Consider the following 9,686-nt stretch of genomic DNA (forward strand, 5'->3'; position numbering starts at 1 on the left):
CTTGACCGTATAAGTCATTAGAAAAATGCTTATGTGCTTATAACTATGATTATACAGTGCTAGAAGCAGATTATAACACATTAGTATAACATACGTATGTTTATAATGCATTTTATACATACATTTACATGGATACATACAGCAGTTAAAAGAAAGAACTCACAAGGTTGCTGCACATCAGGAGTGGTGCACAGATTTATTAAGGCACTACACATAAATCTATTTATCAGAACTAGGGCTACATGTAATAATCTCCCTTTTAAAATTAGTAATTTTCTGCATCCGAAAGCAAAATTGCCTAATATTCTGTTGCATCTTAGCAATTTTGTTTCTTTTGTCAGTAGGTAATAACACTCTGCACATCCTATTTCATTCTCTTAAACTCCATCAGCTCTCCAGTATATGTGCACTGTTACAAGCCAAACGCTGTGTGTGGGCTCAGAGGAGAAGTCAAAGACTGGTGGCATATTGTACTTACTTTCCCCCTGAATTTATCTCAACTTTCATGACTATTTTTTTTTTTCATATTGAAGGACATGTTTCATTAGCTTATTGCTAATAAACCTCACTGCTTACCTCATTTTTATGGCTGAATGAGGGGATTACTCTTCGAGCTGTGGTTATTGGGAACTGAGTTAATGTTATAATTGTGGCCAACAACTTCTTTACAATCATTAAATTTATCACGACTATCAGCAACAGTCATGACAACTGATGAACATGTGCATGACTTGTTTGAGTGCTTGTGATGCTTGTTGACATTTCATTTGAATTATTACTCCTGGCAATAAAAGCTTTGATCACACTGCAGTTCTTGTTAGCAGCTTTGATTAGTAACATTGTTTTAGTAACATTGCTTTCTTGGCTTTCTTCTCACTTTCATCCTGGTCTTAGTTTTCTTTGGGGAGTCCTTTACTCTGCATGGTGATGACTTTTTGCAATAAGTAACATTTTTATCACTTTTATTAATCTGGACCTCAGCAATGTAATTTATTTATTACTCATTCTTGCACATTGATTGTGTTTTGAGGAATTTGACCCTGTTAAGTTGGTCCTTAAACACTCATGTGACACAGGGATCACACACTGATGACCTTATTATCACATGATCAGATCACATGCAACAAAAACAGTGTGGGACAAACTAACAAGTAGAAAATGACCAACATCAGTACGATCAGCTAATAATGTAGTACTTACTTCACAATAACAGTGAATGAAGGCAGTTTTTCATCCTTTTCAAATAATTCTCAGATGTGTTTAATGGCTCAAAATGATGTGTTGGTTGCTGTTTGTAACATTCTGATGTTAATACACTGTAGGCCAACATACTGCTGTGTTGGAATTTGTACTATTAAGTGCAATTAAGTACTGTTGGTACACTTAATACACCCCAACAGATCTCAAGCATGATGTTGGGAGGAGACATACTATTAAACCAGAGTAAAGATGCAAACTGAAAGCACGTTCTCACATCGAAGGCACCCCAGGTGATCAGCAAAGAAGCAGCAGGATAGCTGGTTTGATTTTTGGTAGACTGAGAAACACTCACATGAGTGCAAAAAAAAGAGGAAAAAAAAGAGCTCAACTGTGAGTTTAACAAGGACAGTACTTTAAATTGACTCTCAAACCCAAGCCGTGTTACTAAATCCATACACAAATAAATAAGAACAATATCTTGAAGATGTTTAGATTACAAAAACATAATGCATGGATGGATGTGAAAGCCATGTCGAATCTGTGCTGTTGGAAACCAGAAGTGGATATCGCTCATGTCCCCTCATTTCTGCAGATTGATTACATTTTGAATCTTAGAGTGTTGGTGCCCATCTCTGGCTGCGGCAGAGTGTCAGTTGACAAGATCACATTGCATTCGCTGCGTTTGTGACCAAAACATCAGCTCCTTTGAAACAGAAAGTAGAAAGAAGCTCATCAACAGGATGTGAGAAGAGCATTGAAGAATTTGCCCTATAACCTATTACGTCTAGAGATCTTAAGAAGTAGTACAGGGTAAATACTTACTTCTTAAGCAACTGAGGGTTGGATTTTATTTTTGCTTTCAGTGCAGTATTACTAAAATATGATTGATATGTTTGAATTAACATTTTCTTTCTTTATTTACATTTTTCTTTAGGCAATTTCTTAGACAGCTTACGTGAAAACATGCCACTAGATGGAGCCCTAACCCTGATTTTTACTGCAACAGCAGCAACAGCTGGTCTGCTGGTACTGCTACATGAGGGGCAGTGTTTGCTACTTTACATTGAGAGACATGCTCATCTGAGAAGACATGCTTATACGGTGGCACATGCTAAAGAGTTGTTGATGTGATTTTGTCATCCTCTTTTTTTTATTTGTCCTCATACTGTCAGTCAAGACAATAGAAGCATTTGCTCCCTGACAGATGAGGCTGAGTATGTGATTAGTGGCGGGATGAGTAATAATTCTCTAGAAATGGAGCCAGCGTTGCTCATCAGTTTGAAGCTGCAAGGCTCACACAAGGCGTGACTGATGCAGGCCTGTTCAGTGGGACGGGAAAACACACCACAAAATCCATAACACTTTAGGGACTCAATTGATAGCAAAGTGTCCAATACCTGTCCTAGGTGCATGTGGTATGTCCTTGAAGTTGCCAATATTGCTGGGACAGATAAACTAGAGAGTGGTGATGAAAGTAGAGTGAGACTAAGCTGGATTTTGTGTCAGTTTTGAGACCAAATTACCAAAAATATACTTTATAATCATATTATATTATGTATTATAGACAAAAAAACCCACTAACTGCCAAGTCTTGCATTAATTGTGAAACAAAATGTCATGTTCTTGGAGTCTGAAGTGCTTACTGTCACATGTACCAAATTTTAAAGGAAATTTACTTAAAAAAAAGTCTACCTGTTGGCAGCCACATTTGTCGACCCCTCCTTTAAGTACTGTTTTTACTGGCATGCTCTCTTGGCACAATGGTAGGAGAAAATGGTGAACAGAAGAAAGGACCAATTCCAACATTATATGCTGTAGCTTATCCAGCTGTATGTTCCCACATAATTAACTCATAGTTATTTACTTGCAGTCACGTCAACAAGCCCAAACTATTAATTAAATCATGAGCCATGTCGCGTGTGATTCAATTACATCACAAGCAAAAATATCTCGGCTCATGAATCCTAACAATGCACAAGTATATTAGCACATGAATACATTAATCTTTCTTTTCATGGTACTCTGACAGCCTATTGTCTGAGTAGTTGTTACTTAATCAAATGTCATGCCCCGACAACCTGTTTTAAGAATTAATTAGGACTTACTCACTTACAGATTAGCTAATCTGGATTTAGTTTGTTTTATTTAATGGCAGAAAGTCACAGCAAATTAATCTCATTAATTTAGTTACCTTGCACTTACAAAGTATTTCTAAAAGTATTACGTTCATAAATACACAAATAATTTAGCAAAGTTGTTTTAACATGTTTATAAAGTCTTGTGATGGCCTCTGGATTGCTTATTAGTGGTCACGTCACCGACTGGAGACAAACTCATGGAAGTTGTTTACATTACAATATTAAAAATAAAACAGTTTTAGAGTAGTTCTGCAGTCATAATATAGTTGGCACGGATTAGACACTGCCCTTGATTCTGTTGATTATAAAACATGATTCATGAGAGAGTATCTTTTATCACAAGAGAGTTTTCATCAGGTCCTTGTTGAATTTACCATGTTGTTGATATAGAAGTGACCTTTACAGGGCAGTTTGTAGCCTGTATACTGCGCCTGATATGTTTGTTTTCCAGCGTAGCTTCAATGGCGAACTGGCATCTAATTCTCATACTTCTAGAATTTGAAATGCTTGTGAAAGTCTTTTAGACTGAATTGTAATTTTGGTGAGAGAAATCAAAGATGTGTGTGGCCATTCAGGAGTCCAGAACCAGGCTAGAGGTCTATTTTAAATCTATTTTTTTTCTTATTTTTATAAGAGTGTATTTACAATTTGTCATTGTAATCTGCCTAAATCCTCTCAGCAGGATGTAATGTTACTATGGAACACCTTGCTATGTAAACCCTAATGTTAAGGTTACAAAATAATGCAGGCCTAACGTTTGAGTATTGTTGCACTGCAGTTTTGATTAGCATCTAATGCTAACATTCAGTGCAAATGCATGAAGTTGTGTGATGTTCATATAGCTTATACAGTGTACTGCTGTGAAAAGGAAGATGAGGTCAGGGAGGTGGCACATTGGCGGTGGAGGCAGGGCTTGGTGTCCACTTTACTGCAGCAGTGGTAATTCAAACATGGTGACCTTTTTGTACAATTAAGCAGGTAGCTTTAGATGCCTAATTTAAGCCAAGTCACAAATTTAACTCAAGTCACATGCAAATATCTCTGAAATTATAATATCTCTTATTTGATTGGCTATCAACTATTTGTCAAGCAGGTTCTTTAGCCAGTTGAGGTAGCGGAGTGGTTACACTGGTTGTTCAAAACTGACAGTGTAAGAGTTTGTGACACAAGTGATTAGTGACTTTATTGAGATAAATAGTCATTCTTGTCCAGGAATTTTTTTTCTCAGTAACATTTTGATGCTTGCTTGCGTCTAAAAAGCAATTCACATCATTCACTGTGAAAAGAAACAATCAACTGAGAAACTCTGCTGCAACAGTCGGAACATTTGTAACAGGGGATCTCTGGTATTTTATAGGAAGTGACATCATCTGGCATCAAAGACCAGCCAATAGGGGAGAGCGACCTTGTTTGTTGCCAACAGATGTCACATGTTTGGCTTTTGTATCACTTAGGTTAATTTTAACTTTAATTTTAATTGCAATTTTTGGTCGTTTTACAGTGATATTGTTATTATGAATAAATAGTAGTTCCCCTGGACTGAAGGGGAACATATGATTCAGCTAAATCACAGCAGCCATCTTGCTGGACTGTAAAATTGTCAAATATGAGATAAATAGATGTGTTTGTGGTGTAGCTGAACAATGAGAGAAAAAAGAACATTGCTACAAGTGAAAGCTGGAAGAGACACTGTAGAAATGAGTAGCAGAACAAGAATCCAGCTTCTAAGAATAAGGGGATGTTGAAAGTGTGTTACAGTGATCATCTGGACAGTTTACAGGGCTTGCAACATTCCTCAGTATTGGAGAAAGCCGGCATTCGTGTCTCGCCTTCATCCCTTACGTACCTCTTTTTGGGCCGTCTTCGGGGGCTTTCCTACGGTGCTGGTCATGTGTGCAGCTGGGGATGGAGGCCATGCAATGCTAATCCTCCTCCCCAGCTCAGGAAAGTACCCTGCCTCCCTGTGCAGAATGAAAACAACAAAGAGCTGAGTGTGGCTGCAGCCTCCGGGGTTCAGTGCACCCACCAGAACATGTCCAAGAGTCACAGCTTGCTGCTTCCTCCTACCCATCTATCCATGCATGACTCTCCTTCTCGCTCATGCTTTTTTTTCTCTTTGACCCTCTTTTCAACCTGTGAAAGACATGGACGATTGCAGACTACAATGTAATATTCCTCCGTTTCATAGCAGAGATAGAGGACTTTAGAAGGTCAAAAGGGAGGACACATACAAAAGAGCAAAAGAATGTGGTTAGAGTGAGTTTTAGAGAGTCAGAATTGTTCCTGTTCGTTTTACATCATTCCATATAACTACATCATTTCAGTGAAATAATATATAGTCTAATACCCTGAGTGGAAACATAGTGAGAATGTAGAAAAGGATGAAACAAAAGTGAAACTCTATGATCAGTGTCCCCAAAATGAGTCACCAATAACAGATGTTGAAAGAAAGAGAGAGACTCAAATGTAAAAGAAATATATCATATCATCTTTTTGGCCTGTTGTGACACTGGGTATAAACTAGTTCTGAAAAGAGGAAGTAAAATCCAGCATTAGCTGGGTTAAGGGCAACCTGATGCTCCAAATAGAGCAAGGGAGTTTTAAAGGATAAGGCTGGCAATTTTCTATATTTTTCTTATTGTCAACAAATGTGTAGAGCCGAACCAACAATGAACTGATCCTACTTACAGGTATTGTGTGTGTATCCAGAGTCTGATATATTGTATACCTCTGTGCCGTAGACCTCTGTTGTTGTCCAAAAATGATTAAAATTGAGCCACACTGCTGCACTGGGTGACATGTTCCTTCGCCCCGAGGGCAATGGCTTCTGTAGTTTGTTTAGAAACGGCTCCAACGAGTAATAACAGTAATAAAACTGTAACTCTCAGGAGAGAATTTCCTTGTACGGCCGGGAACACAGTTCTGTTTACAGAACTTTGTTAACTTGTTGTGCTACCTGTACATAACACAACCTCTTGACTTTGTACCGAAGTTCTTTGAGAAATTAGTACAAAGTCAAGAGGATGTGATATATAGCACCACAAGCTGTGATATAAACGGAACCACGTTTTTGGACAATGACGGAGCTCTACAGCACAGAGGAATAAGATATATCAGGCCTTGGATACACTCATAATACTTGTAAGTAGGATGAGTTCATTGTTGGTTTGGCTCTGCACATGAGATTAGTGGACAATAAGAAAAATATAGTAAATCTCCAGCCTTGTCCTTTAAGTGAGTTGAACAAGTTTTAAGGTGTTACCCAGAGCCCTGGGTAACATCATGAACTCTGCTCTGAATCACTGGAGGACAATCTTTATAGCAGCTATAGCAACCCCAGACAGCTTTCATACTAAAGTTACAACTCTAGCCATGGTTGCCTCCTATGAATTATGTTCATATGATGCAACTTAATGGCAACGATAAGCACCAACACAGTGTAAAAGTAAAGACACAGTTCCTGTATGAAGAGTGTAAATCTAGGTGTTAACACCACTGTCACAGTGTCATTGTACCCAGTTTCACGCCATATTTTAACCAGGACCACCATATGCCCCTAAATTTCCCCCATGTAACCTTATCTATGATTTATCCACAAGGCAATCGGATTATCCTGCTGAACTTGAATTGAGTGTCAAAGAAACTTTTGCAGATATGTGCAAAATGAACATTTTGTCTGATTTGTTGAAGAAAAAATGGAATCTGGTCAGCGTTTCATTTCCCCCCAAAAATGTCTTTTGCTAATGGAAATGAAAACCATTTAAATCTCAATATTCTCATGTTTGGAACATCACTCATTTCTCTGCAACCTCTCACTTAGAATTGCTGTTAGATCCAGTTCACACCCTGAATTGTTTCTCTTTTTTGGTGAGCTGTTTTTCTAAAAGGTTATCTAAGGCGTCAGTTTCCTAAAAAAAAAAAAACCATCACATGTGTGAAAAAAGCAGACAGAGAACACACAGGGGACATGGAGTACTGAAAGTAGCTTTTTGAAACTGGTTCTGAATGGGTTTTTTCTGCAACTTGTTTTGCTTTGCTGGACTTGTTTCCCCACCGATGTCCTCCATTGTTGTTGTTGTTGTTGCTGCACAATGTCCCCTTTACTCACCTTAAAGCCACAGCTCAGCAGTCCACTGCTGACCACAACCACTGGCCTCCTTAAAATGTCCCAATCATTGTAAAGCCAATTTCTAATGACAATTTATTGACCATCAAATCCCGTCCAGGTGTCATGTATGTTCAGACAAAAATAGACATGAACAGTGTTTTACAGCTGTTGATTATTTTTTTTTTTCCCCTCCATATTCTATGACTCACTTACTGTACTTTAACTATACACACAAGTACAATAGTGATGCATGTGTATTGTGAAATTTCAATGACTTTTAACCATTGAAAGGATGCTGCTATGAAAGAGGTCTGAGCGAAAGCACATTATTGGATATATTTTTAGATCGCCATATGTCACCAAAAAAAAAAGAAACCCATTAAACTGATGTGTGTTTACAATGAGATTTGGGCTACTACTAAAAGACTATATGCTATGTTTTTGAGCCACTTTCACATGAGGAAGTGAAGTATCCATTGTGGATTTAAAATGAAAATCACTGAAATGTGTTACTCATCCTCTAATGATGCTGATTATTTGTTTAATCAACTCCCCACATCGGAGTTCTTGTTAACTAATTTGTGCCTGTCACTTCCTGGTTCATGCCAGGGATTTCAAGAAATCTTTAACAGCCTCAAATGGAACATCTATAATAAAACAAAGCCTGTATTGTAAATAGCATCTCACATCTTCCTCAAGTGAAGAGGAACAGCTCTTAAGAAATATCAGAGTATAAACATATCTTAGGGATGATTTCATTTTGGAAATTCAACAATATCTGTGAAACTGTGAGAAACTGTGAGTTTCCAAATGGAGATCATTTTAATAAATGACACCCATTCTTTTATGCTGACTGGTGGAATGAAAACATTATAGATAAGAGAACATTATTGCTTAGTATTGAAAGTAGAAGTCGTGAAGACATTTTCTTCTACTGGTAGGACAGAATCAGTTATATTTCTTATGCTCAATCTTTAATGATGAATTTCAAGTAGCAACATTTTCCCAAATAAATGTTAACAATTCAAAATAACTTAATTCATATGGACAATGTGTGTTACCTTCTATTATTTGTTGTTGAGTCTTTCTAGTATCAAATCAGGTATTAAAACTTCTTTTTTACAGTTTAAAAAAATGTTTAATTGATGATATAATTTTCACTAGTTGCCATTTATTCTCCTAACAAGTGCAATAACTTGGAAACAAGCCTCATTGTTTCCCACTGGCAGATTTATTTCAAGATATTTAATTCTAAATTTGAAATGATCCTTTGTAATAATTTTAGACTAAATATCAAATATCTTATTTCAGATGGATATCTTTATTTGGAACACAAATCCCGTGCGTAATTACGCATTTGGTGGGCCTTGGACTCAAGTATTTACTAAGTGAGTGTCATGTTTATGAGAGTCAGAGCATATTTGTTTACAGGGAGGTTGGTTGGCTACTGGCAGAGTTGGTAGAACACCCCCTCCTCTCTCTCTCTCTCTCTCTCTCTCTCTCTCTCTCTCTCTCTTTCTCTCTCTCTCTTCAGCTGCCGCGATATTTTACTGCACTGGAGCCTCAACCGCACAGCTCGATCGATTCGCATTGATTGTCCCTGACGAGCTGCTCCACTTTCTAGCCAATGTCAGCCAGTCCGCGATCGGGAAGGAGAGAAATGAAGGAAAATCTCTGCCGCCCTGGCGGTGTCATTTCCACACACTTGTGTTGGACGCCTGCCAGCAGACAGGACAGTCCAAAGAGGTGGAGTGGACTCTGGGGCTGAGCGAGGGGAGGAGCAACTATAGGGATCGGGTTGATTCCTGTCAGCCTTTCCTGCTGTATAACCTCTGTTCTCCAAATAAATTGATGGGTGAAGTGAGTTCACCTGTGTTTATCTTACACCAACCTGCATCCCTTTTGATACGGAGGTCACTCCTTTGTGTGAAAGGTTGTGCACTTAACGAGGAAACACATAACTCACAACAATCTGATGTGAACAGATATTCACATTTTAAAGTATTGTATTTTTTTCATGTAATCATAAAACTATTTTAAAAACACCACCGCTCATTCAGGTAATTTTTGTGCCGCTTCAACAACAATTTATTTATAATAAATCATCAACATGTGCGCCACTGCATTATCAACGTCATAGGCAAATAGATGCAGCCAGTTATCATAGAGGCAGAGTACAGTCAACCTCTTTCAGCCCAGCTTTATAATGAAATAACACATTTCTCCTCAGTTGTCCTGAT

This window comes from Thunnus thynnus, chromosome 13 (genome assembly GCF_963924715.1).
Source record: "Thunnus thynnus chromosome 13, fThuThy2.1, whole genome shotgun sequence".
In the NCBI taxonomy this organism is placed as follows: domain Eukaryota; kingdom Metazoa; phylum Chordata; class Actinopteri; order Scombriformes; family Scombridae; genus Thunnus; species Thunnus thynnus.